At 48.5% G+C, this 10,205-nt stretch overlaps 1 protein-coding gene across 1 annotated transcript in view; it reads right to left on the bottom strand.

The window, feature by feature from the left end:
- Positions 1 to 805: 805 nt before the first annotated feature.
- The window catches only part of LOC104361328 (zinc finger CCCH domain-containing protein 3), a 70,941-nt gene continuing 61,541 nt past the window's right edge, over positions 806 to 10,205 (bottom strand). Inside the window, exon 6 of the mRNA XM_042786213.1 lies at positions 806 to 981. The gene's annotated coding sequence lies outside the window, so the exon portion shown is untranslated. The remainder of the gene's footprint in view (positions 982 to 10,205) is intronic.

Below are 10,205 nucleotides of genomic sequence, written 5' to 3'. Positions count from 1 at the left end.
GTGAATGATTATTAATGTGTTTCCAGGAGCTGGGTCCATTTCTCTAAATGAGAGCGGGATGGCAGGAGGAAGGCTGATAAATGCCCTCCTCCCCCGGCCTCGCGGCGGGAGCTGCCAGGGGTTCTCGTTCTAACAAGCTGCAGATGGAAGACGACTGGAATAACAAAGTATGAATTTTTATGAGTCTAATAAATCACTCCACTTTTCCTGCTCTTGATCGTTTTCAGCACTTCAGACACTAGAAAAACCCCGGCTATAATCAAATGAGTTCATGGATCTCGTGTTAACGCCTCGCCGTGGCACAGAGAAAGGTGGCTGTGCCTCGGGAAACAACAGGGAGCACTTGTCGGGCTGGAAATCCATTTGCATTTGTGCTTTAAATGACTTAATTTTTTTTTTTTTTTTTTTATTTAACAAGGAGAAATTTGAATCCATTAGTATTCCCCCACCCTCAAAGCAACTTATCAAACTGAAGGCCACCCAGCTTTTACCTTTCCTAACTATCCGTTTAAAAAGACCCTGACCTGACACCGCATCAGCAGAGAAACTTGTATGAACTCTGTGAGAACAGAGGAAAACTTTGCAGGCAACGGATTTATTAAGATCCTTTTAATTCTCCTTTCTCAACTCCTGTATAAAGCAAGAATGGATAGGCTCCAAATCCATCCAGACGAGAAACAAAAGGTTTCAACCTTAAGTTACAACTATGAGTATGTGCACACGTTTGCCAAGGGAAGTATCTGCCAAAAGCCCTGAGGAGTACCATGTCGATGGAAAGAAAGAACCAAGACTTTGCTCTCCTTACCAGAAATCTACTCCTGAAACCTCCAGGACAGTGACCAACAGAGGAGAATGGAGCCAAAGTCAGAGACACCACGATGCGATTAAGCAAAGGAGAACACAACCATCGCTCCCCGCTGGTCTGCAATCTCTTGAGATCAAGCACAGGAATGCAGCTTGAAGCTCCAGGAACTTTAAAACCTGTAAAAAAAAAAAAAAAAAAAAAAAAAAAAAAAAAAAACCACCCTTGTCGTGGGTGCAGCTCTCCCAGTGCTGATGGCAAGCCTCCATCCCACCACGCAGCGCAGCAGCACGCATCCCGAAGGGAGGAGGCCAGGTTAGCTGGGAAACCTGTTGTTTCCATCATCCTCATCCTGCCCCAGCCTTTCATCCATTCAATACGTTTTTTTTTTTCCCCCCCAGCTTTTCATTTGCTTTTCCAGCACAGCACTGAATCAGGGAGGGAATTCATCTTTGACAAACATTTACCGATTATCAAATCACAACTGCAGCCGCAGACAGGGGCAATAAGTCACTTTAAGCAGCCGTCCGTATTGCAGGCTGAGGAGTTTGGGCAGCTCCTCGATGACAAATAACTCCTGTCAAAGCCGCGTGTTCCCTGGCGCTCCAAACCCGTGTTCTCCGTTGTTCCACGCTACCTGGTGTTTAATGACAACACTGTCAGACTAAGACGAAGCCTCTGCGCTGCGGACTGTCAAAGCCCTATTAGAGGAAAGATTGAGACCCTACTCTTCTTAAACTCACTCAAGCAACACAACCCGCTAGTTTTTATAATTATTGTACGAGAGCCATCGATCGCAGGCTGACACCTAACCTATCCGTATGAAATGGGAGTAGTTTGCTGGGTGACAGTTGCTATAGATTATTGTGGGTGGGTTGGTGGGGTGGTTTTTTTTTCCCCCGTTTCCCCCCCCCCCTTTTATCCATCGCTCTATAAAGCCTAGAATGGATTGGAAGGAAGAAGAGGCAAACGTGCGCCTTGACTTAGGTGCCTTTTCTATGCCAGCTCTTTACCTTCAAAGCGACTTTTGGAAGTTTGCCGCTTGCAGGATGCTTCCCCGGTTGGGAAACCAATCTGCCTCCTCCGACTCGCACATCTCCTAGCACACGAGCCGTGCTCAGATCATCCCCCAAGCGTCAGGAGGCGCATCCTGGCATTGGAAATGTTCACAGAGACCGATCCGGGAATTACGTCGGAAATAAATCTTCGAACGCTGACCCTGGAGGCAGGCAGCAGCCCGAGGCTCCCTGTGAACTCCTTCCCTTCCTCCCCAGGGTCAAAGCTCTGCATTTAGGGAGAGAAGCAGAAAACCCAGCATCTCCAACTTCAGTGTTGTAATGGAGGAAGAATTCACGCCCACCTGATGCTACTGAGATCGTATTGCATTTCAGCATTCCCCTCTCAAAAAAAAAAAAAAAAAAAAAAAAAACATAAGTGCTGCTAGTATCTCGGTCCGCGCAGATGTCTGCTGCTGCAGGCAGCCAACAAACTGCACTGGGGCTCGTTTCCATCTACCACAGCATCCGTCACGTCATTTTGGTTTGCTCCCAGAGAAGGACCGGATGAAACTTTGGGTTGACACCCAAAAAAAAAAAAAAGTCTTCTCCCAGAATACAAACGCACAGTCCGGAGTGAATTCGGCACTTTGGGGGATGTTGTACTGAATTCCCAATGCATAAAAGAAGGGAACCGTATTCCGAAGGTGACTTCTGAGCCATAAAAAGAGGCATGAAGGGAAGGAGATAAGAGACAAGGAGGCACTCAGCTGTACCAAAGGAAACTTGGGTTGAAGAGGAGGAGTTATCTCCCAAGGCACAAAGCCTAGCTTCTTGTTGTGGCTGCGCACCAATCTCAGCACCTCTACTTTGATGTCCACCAAAGAGACCACAATAACATGGCCTCTCCGATTTTTGCAACCTCTCTCCAACACAGTTTTCATTTCGTTGGGGAAAAATCCTTTTATCTGAGCTGCTTCCAACAAAGTTAGGGACAGAGGCTGCTCCCAAATCCAGATTACAGGGCAAGCGATGATTTTGCTCCTCGGAAGCTCCGCTCTCAAAACCAACGTTGGGGCAGCTTTACGTAAGTTATTTTGGAAATAATACACGTGTGGCTTGACACCAGGGACTCAGGGCTGCCACTGCATGTGCACAGCCAGCAGTAACTGCATGTGCTAACTCATATGCTGAGACTTCAAGAGATTTTGGAGGGGTGAGGGGAGGAAGAAGAACACTTCTGTCGCTTTAAAGAAACGTCCTCATTTGCTTAAAGCAGCTACAGGATCCGTTAAGTTACTATAAATAAGTATTTTCACAGCCTAAGCTATGCACAAGCATCAGTGCATGTGGTTTATTTGCTCGTATTGCCCATTTGGGTGATACAGCTGGGTGAGTTTGGCATGCATCCGCTTCTTCCACCTCCCCAAAGACCACGGCTTCATCTGCGCTGGAGGAGAAAGGACCCTCGGCACTCCACCGAGAGGCAGCTCTGGATGCTCAGTGTGTGGCTAGATGGCACCAAGAGGCACCCAACCCCACCCCGCCATCCCATCCCATGGTCAAAGCTCCATGAACCGACACCACCAGGCCTTAAGGTGGGACCCAACAAACCAAAACCACTGCTCGTGCACCAGAGGTGAAGCCTTCTCATGGGTCTGATCTAAATAAAGGGCCCTCTTTGGAAAACAGGCAGCGAGAGGGAGCTTAAACCATGGAAACATGACAATCAGACCTTCGCTTGGTTGAAGTCTATGTAAGGCTTATCGCCATCTAAATTTACAGTGTTGAAAACATAAGAGAGGATTGCAAGAAGGAAATTTCCATTGGCTAGCTGGATGGCTCAAGTGAGCCATTCCTCGTTAGGAAAGCTGAAATAAGCACCACACCGCGTGAGATCGTGCAGGAATTGTGATTCAAGGTCCTTCCAGCTGTAGTTTCTTAGCATGAAAGCACAAAGACAACCCCACGCCATCTTTCTTAGGATAAGGGAGCAAAAGGAAAGCTTTGGCTTTGGGGGCTTCTTAGCTCCTGAAGTAAACGATAAAGTTAGAGATGGAGCAACAAGGGAAGCTCAGACCTCCAAGTCACCTGGCCCCAATTAACTCTGCTATACCCGAGGCTGCTAATGAAGAAGGAGCAAAACGGAGAAGAAAAGTTTCCATTTGTGACTGAAAACAAATGCTGTTTTACCCGACATGTCATAATCCTATTTCTACCCTCCAACCTAGAGAGTTTTAAGTTCAGCTTTGCATCCTTGCAGCCCAGAGCAGCCGTCCCAGCCCCTCCAACAGCACATGTTGAAGGAAACAGCATCGTCTTCTGCGACCACAAACCTCTGGTAGTGCCTAGATTCTGCCTCCGATAAACACCTCATTTTCTAAACCCTGAGTGACAGGCGAGCAGAGCGCTCCCCTTGTATCGTCCTCGGGATCACCCAGGGATGTCAGCGTGGCAGAGGAAAAGGAGAACAAGAAATCTCGCTTCTCCTGCCTCCAAGTTTGACAAGCCATCCTAGACAGGGGTTGTAATATTTGATAAATTTTCATTTCCCTTCCGAGGCTGTCAGGTAATCTTTTTATTGACAGCGCTACAGGGGTTTTTCTGTAGTCGCGGGGAAAAGGGCACGTGCTCTTGCTTGTTATTAAACCAAATACATATTTCGGATGGAGAAACAGCTACTACCCACCTCCGCCTACAAATAAATCCTCTGGGTGTGAGTCCTGCATAACTCCATACATCACGCAAGCCGTATGGAAGCCCGGTTCACCACACGGTGCCCTTGGAAACTCCCCAGCACAAATCCGGAGCCGAAACCACCGCTGGGTCTCCTTTTACCACCCAAGCGACCGTGCTTCCCCCTCTCTCTTAGGGGAGGGGGGATAATTTTACAGTGAATAGTCCTCAAATGCCAAGAGACGTTTCTGTGGCTTAAGTGTGACCACATCATTTCTAATAATACCCACCGGAAGTCACAGCTCGGTGGTGGTTCCCAAACTGCCATGTGAGGCCATTGGATCGAGCTCCCAGCCATGCAAGGAGTCGCACCAACCCTCATCCGCGAGCACAGCGCTTGCCAGCAAGGGATGAGGGCCCATATCCCGACCCAGGACAGGCTCTACCATCAGAGCTTGATGATGGAGGGAAGAAGAACCTGGGATGAAGGCCAACCAGCTCTCCCCTCCTGCCTCTCCATTAAAGGAAGAGGTAGAAGGAGGGAAGGAGTAGGGACAGACATGGATAACACTGAATTTTCCCCAGAAGCGAGAGAGCAGAAGGAACAAACCCACGAGCATTTATAAAGAACAGGCACAACTTCTGCTTCTCAGAAGGGATGTTACATCTTTGCATCCCGCACCAGGCAAAAAGCCAATGTGCCACAGAGCAAAGCCTCTGCTCAAGCCCAAGAAGATGGGTGAAGGCAAGTCCTGCTAAAACCAACAGCCATCCCCCCCATAATTTCTAGAGGTTTGAGTCGGACCCCATCCCGGTACGAAGCCCCTCGGCCTTCCCCACACGCTCTTTAAGCGCACGACAGCCCCATCGACTGCCAAGTCCCAAAGTACCCAGCCCCACCGTGCCTTGCAGAGGAACAGCATCGGCAATTTCAAAAGGAAGAACTCTCAAAAAGGAAAAATAAAAAAGGATCTCCAATGGGAAGTGATGGTATCCTCTGTTCTCACTGCACTGTTAGCGCTTCCCTGCAGAGGGGAAGCAGGTCAAGAAATATTGACCCATTTTAGAGGGAGAGGGCAAATAGCTTCTCTTTGTGTTGATTTAACCAATAAACGAAAATCATTTCAGTTAGAGGAGTCTTCCCTTAAAGCCCTTCTTTCCTTGTTATTTCATTACTGCACTTGGGGAAAGGTCACACAGAGAGAAGCCCAAGGTGTCGACTTCCCAGAACGATGAACATTCGATCCAGGAAAAGAAATTAAAGCAGGGCCAGAAATACCACCGATAACGGCGCCAATGAGAAAAAACTGCAACAATCCTAGGTAAAACCGCCAGATCTCCATTTCTTCCTTAAATGTTGCTTTCCAACCTCTGACTCTGACAAATGTTTAGAAGAGGAGGGTAATTCCTAAGCCAGGGAGGACCTTGCATCACCCACTCTCCATACCAAAGGTAGCAGAACCAGTGTTTCTACAGCCTTTTAGCAGAAAACTACCTCCACAGTGCCGTTTGGAGCAGCAGTGTCTCTTTGGTCTCCAGGCCCACAGAAGCAGCCGGACTCTGCTCAGTGACAAGGACAGCAGCACGGGATGTGCTCTGGCTGCATCTCACCAGCATTAGGACCCTGCCATGACCAACCTGTTTGTGTTTGCAGTCTGCTGCCTGCCTTGTGTAAGACAATCCAGTTCAGCTCCAGCGTTTTTAGCCAGTTTGGGGAGTTTTTTTTCTGAGTGTTCGGAGAGAAGCAGGTTGGGGAATGACAGCCCGGAAGGAGAAACTGGTGGAGTCACTCCCATTAGCAGCACCTCAAAGCAGCAGATCCAAGAAAGCACTCTGCTCCCCAGCACGGGCTCAGCTGAAGCCCTGCTGCATTTTTTTTTTTTTTTTTTTTTGCATTTTTGCAACTGTTACTGCATTTTTTCAAATTCTTAAATCCAATAGGAGACTAAAAAACAGAAGCTGGGATGATTTACATTCAGTGACAACCCCACCAGTGAGTACAACCATGGTTTTCTAAAGACCTTGTGAGAGTCAGGTGAGCAAACAACCCCCCCACCCCACCCCCGAGATGTGCTTTTGAAAATCCCACCCTCCAACTTCTAACACCAAGTTCATCCAAAAGTCAGAAGAGAAACTTGGCTGCCAAGGCAAATACTAACAAACTACAACCTGACACCGTGGCAGGAATGACGCTCTCCACATTCCCAGACCAGCCTCCTACTATTACCGAGCTGTTCCCAGCAACAACAACTGTCCCAGTTCACAGCACAGTTATTTCGGGTCTCCCCCTTCTCCAGACCTTTCGATGAACACCGGCTCCTTTCTCCTTCGTATGTATCGGTCCAACAGTTTCACTTGCATCCTCGGCCTCTTGACATTCACCAAGCTCATGGCGGGTGGTTTCAGCTCTTTGGGCCAGGAGGTCCCTCTCACAGCCTGCCCGGGTGATGCAGAGGGACGTTGTGGAAGATGTGCTGCTGCGGTGCCGACGGGTGCTCCCCAGGGTGTCCCCGGGCAGCACACGCACACAACGATGGCCAAGATGACCATGACAACCCGTTCCGGTCTCCCCTCCGCTTTAGCCAAGACACTCACAGCATCTCTTCAAATCCCACCCGAGGCCTTTTGGCCCCGTCACACTTGCTGGTAAGCCCAGGAGAACGGATACATGCGTGAGATTTAAACCCCAGCTTTAAGACTTGATTGCAGTATCAATGACTTCCCCTACATCTTCCATTTCCAGAGGGATTTAACGGGAACATCGCACGGACAAACGCGTGCGCGTTTCCAGCACGAGATCTCCCCAAAAGCTTCAAACCCTTTCTTTATTCCACCTCTCTCTCAAGGAAGCTTCCAACTCCTTACCTTATCTCCCACCTATCGACGGATGGAGAGACGACACTGTAAGGAGAAGGACAGTTCTCTTGACAACGCTTCGGGGCGAGTATATGGGAAAAACCAAACCGCTTGCCTGCCATTCTTTTCCGTAGCATCCTCCTCCTGCAAAGAGCCACTACAAACAGTTGACCTGCAATTTCTTATCTGTTGGCCACGCAGCCCCAAGGGTCCTGAACAAGTCCTCCTTTATTTTCTCTTCATCTAATTCCTCTACAAATCACCCTGCGCCTGAGGCTTTGATTCAGCTCAGACAATATTCTGATTCCCACCCCAGTGAAGCCAGGGCAGCCTTTCCTGTGCTGTTCACAGATATATCTTCTGAAGAAGAGGATGATACAACTCCTTGGCACTCCCGGTGGGGTTGCTAAGCTGTCATGCCAGCATCCCATTCCGGTACAAAGTCCGGATGCTTATCACCGAAAAGAAAACTATACAATTTGTGGGCTTGTCTTCAAAAATTGACTTTCGAATAGTTCGGAAATATCCAACTACACCAGCAGTCCAACTTCTGGTTAAAAACCAGAAGGCGACACATCTCATGGGGCACCTCGGGCAGATGTTGGCAAAGAGCCCAACCAAAATCTGTGGGACTCCCCAGCGCCCAGCAACAGGCACAGGTTTTAGTATCCTGCACAAGCACAGCCTCATCGGCTCTCCTGTGCATAAAAGCGAGTATTCCTCCTCACCTACCTCACAGGTGGTAGCAGCTTAATTAATGTTTGCACAGTCTCTTAAAGACAATTAGTGCTGAGTATTATTAGTTAATAAAATACTCCATTGCTTAGGTTACTTTTTATTGCATAAACCTCTCCATGATTTTTTTTTTTTCTTTCCTGCCTCATCTTCTATCACCTCTTTTAAACTTATCACCAGCCCCGTTGCATCAATAACCAAGTCCATGCTGCCAATCCCTGGCCTGTAGCACAAGCCTGTTCTGCAAAGGGCTTTTATTAATTTAAGTTCTCCTGAAGGCATTTCCTTCGGCAAGCTCCAGGTGAACAACCTCCTAAGGGTGTCAGTGCTCTTGCATCCTCTCTGACTATGCCAAGATGCAAGGCAAGCGCACAAAGAGGCCACCCCACCAAAACAGATCTTTCAGCACAGCTCCAGCATACGGCAACAACTAATCACCCCAACAAGCAGTGCCCTAGACCAGGAAACGGCTGAATTTTAACAAGAACCACCGAGGAAAGGCACTTTGGATTTTCTGCGCCGCTCCGTGACTCGATGGCTTCTCGTTCAAAGGTCAGAAATCCCCTCGCCAAAACGCCCCCCCCCCCAAGTTGCCTCTCTATAAAAAGAACCAGGAGCTCACGGCAAATCCCACGTGCAAACCATAAAACCGTAATCCCCGGCGCTATAGGGATTCCGCACATACCACCAGGCAGCTCACCAGAGGCGTGTGAATAGCTGGACTCCGAGCTCAACTCTCCACTTAACGCCTCCCAAAGTTTTCACGTTAGCTCCCAGAAGAACCGTGTGCTGGTTATTGCTCGGGCACGGGGCCAGAGTATATGGCCTTACGATCTGATCCGGCATGACAAACCCCGTGCTGCTATGCAAGGGTTTAGAATCAATGGATGAAACATTTCAGGTGGGGTTCAAGAGTCTCACACAACTCAGTACAAGTTTTTAAAAAGCAGCCTTACCCTTTCTTTTACAATAACCCAGTGTGATCCACGGTCTTGGGAGAACTAAACGCTACACTTTGACGTCCAATGTGCGGAAAACACAATCTTACCCAAAGCAAGATACGTAAGTACATAAAATAACCAGAAAATTCAAAAGGAGGAATACAGGAGATCTTGCACAACACCATTTAAACATGATGGGGCAGAGGGCTCCCAGCAAACAGAAGCCACCCTTTGAAACGAGGTCGAGTCCTCCCCTTGCAGGCTGACTAAATTAATTGGGAGTTGCACGCCAAGAGAGGGGTTGGAGGAATGACGGCTCAAGCTTAGGGAAACTCCAAGTGCTGCCAACGCCACCAAGATGAACGGCACAGGAAAGGGACCTCTGTAGACCTGCAAAGCAGCTGAGCAACGACACCAAGGAGCCAGGGTTGAGTTGGGAGGTGGAGCACCCTCGGAAGCATGCCCGGGGGGTGGGGGGGGGGGACCTGCAGGGCACTGACATTACTCCCGCTCTAAAATAAAGCACCTGAAATTAGAAACTACACTGACTATCCAGGCAGCTTTAATATTCCCAAGTCCTCAAGTACCAGCAGAGAGTGGTCTTCAGACGCGGATCGTGGGAGCTTCTGCACACAACCTTGCTTTGCCTTTTAAGAAATTAGAAACTACACTGACTATCCAGGCAGCTTTAATATTCCTAAGTCCTCAAGTACCAGCAGAGAGTGGTCTTCAGATGCGGATCGTGGAGCTTCTGCACACAACCTTGCTTTGCCTTTAAGAAATTAGAAACTACACTGACTATCCAGGCAGCTTTAATATTCCCAAGTCCTCAAGTACCAGCAGAGAGTGGTCTTCAGACGCGGATCGTGGGAGCTTCTGCACACAACCTTGCTTTGCCTTTTAAGAAATTAGAAACTACACTGACTATCCAGGCAGCTTTAATATTCCCAAGTCCTCAAGTACCAGCAGAGAGTGGTCTTCAGACGCGGATCGTGGGAGCTTCTGCACACAATGTTGCTTTGCCTTTTAAGAAATTAGAAACTACACTGACCATCCAGGCAGCTTTAATATTCCTAAGTCCTCAAGTACCAGCAGAGAGTGGTCTTCAGACGCGGATCGTGGGAGCTTCTGCACACAACCTTGCTTTGCCTTTTAAGAAATTAGAAACTACACTGACCATCCAGGCAGCTTTAATATTCC

The sequence above is a fragment of the Tyto alba genome, unplaced genomic scaffold (assembly GCF_018691265.1).
Source record: "Tyto alba isolate M040663 unplaced genomic scaffold, T.alba_DEE_v4.0 Super-Scaffold_9, whole genome shotgun sequence".
Lineage (NCBI taxonomy): Eukaryota > Metazoa > Chordata > Aves > Strigiformes > Tytonidae > Tyto > Tyto alba.
Note: the sequence above shows the minus strand (reverse complement) of the source record. Positions and strands in the feature narration are given on the sequence as shown.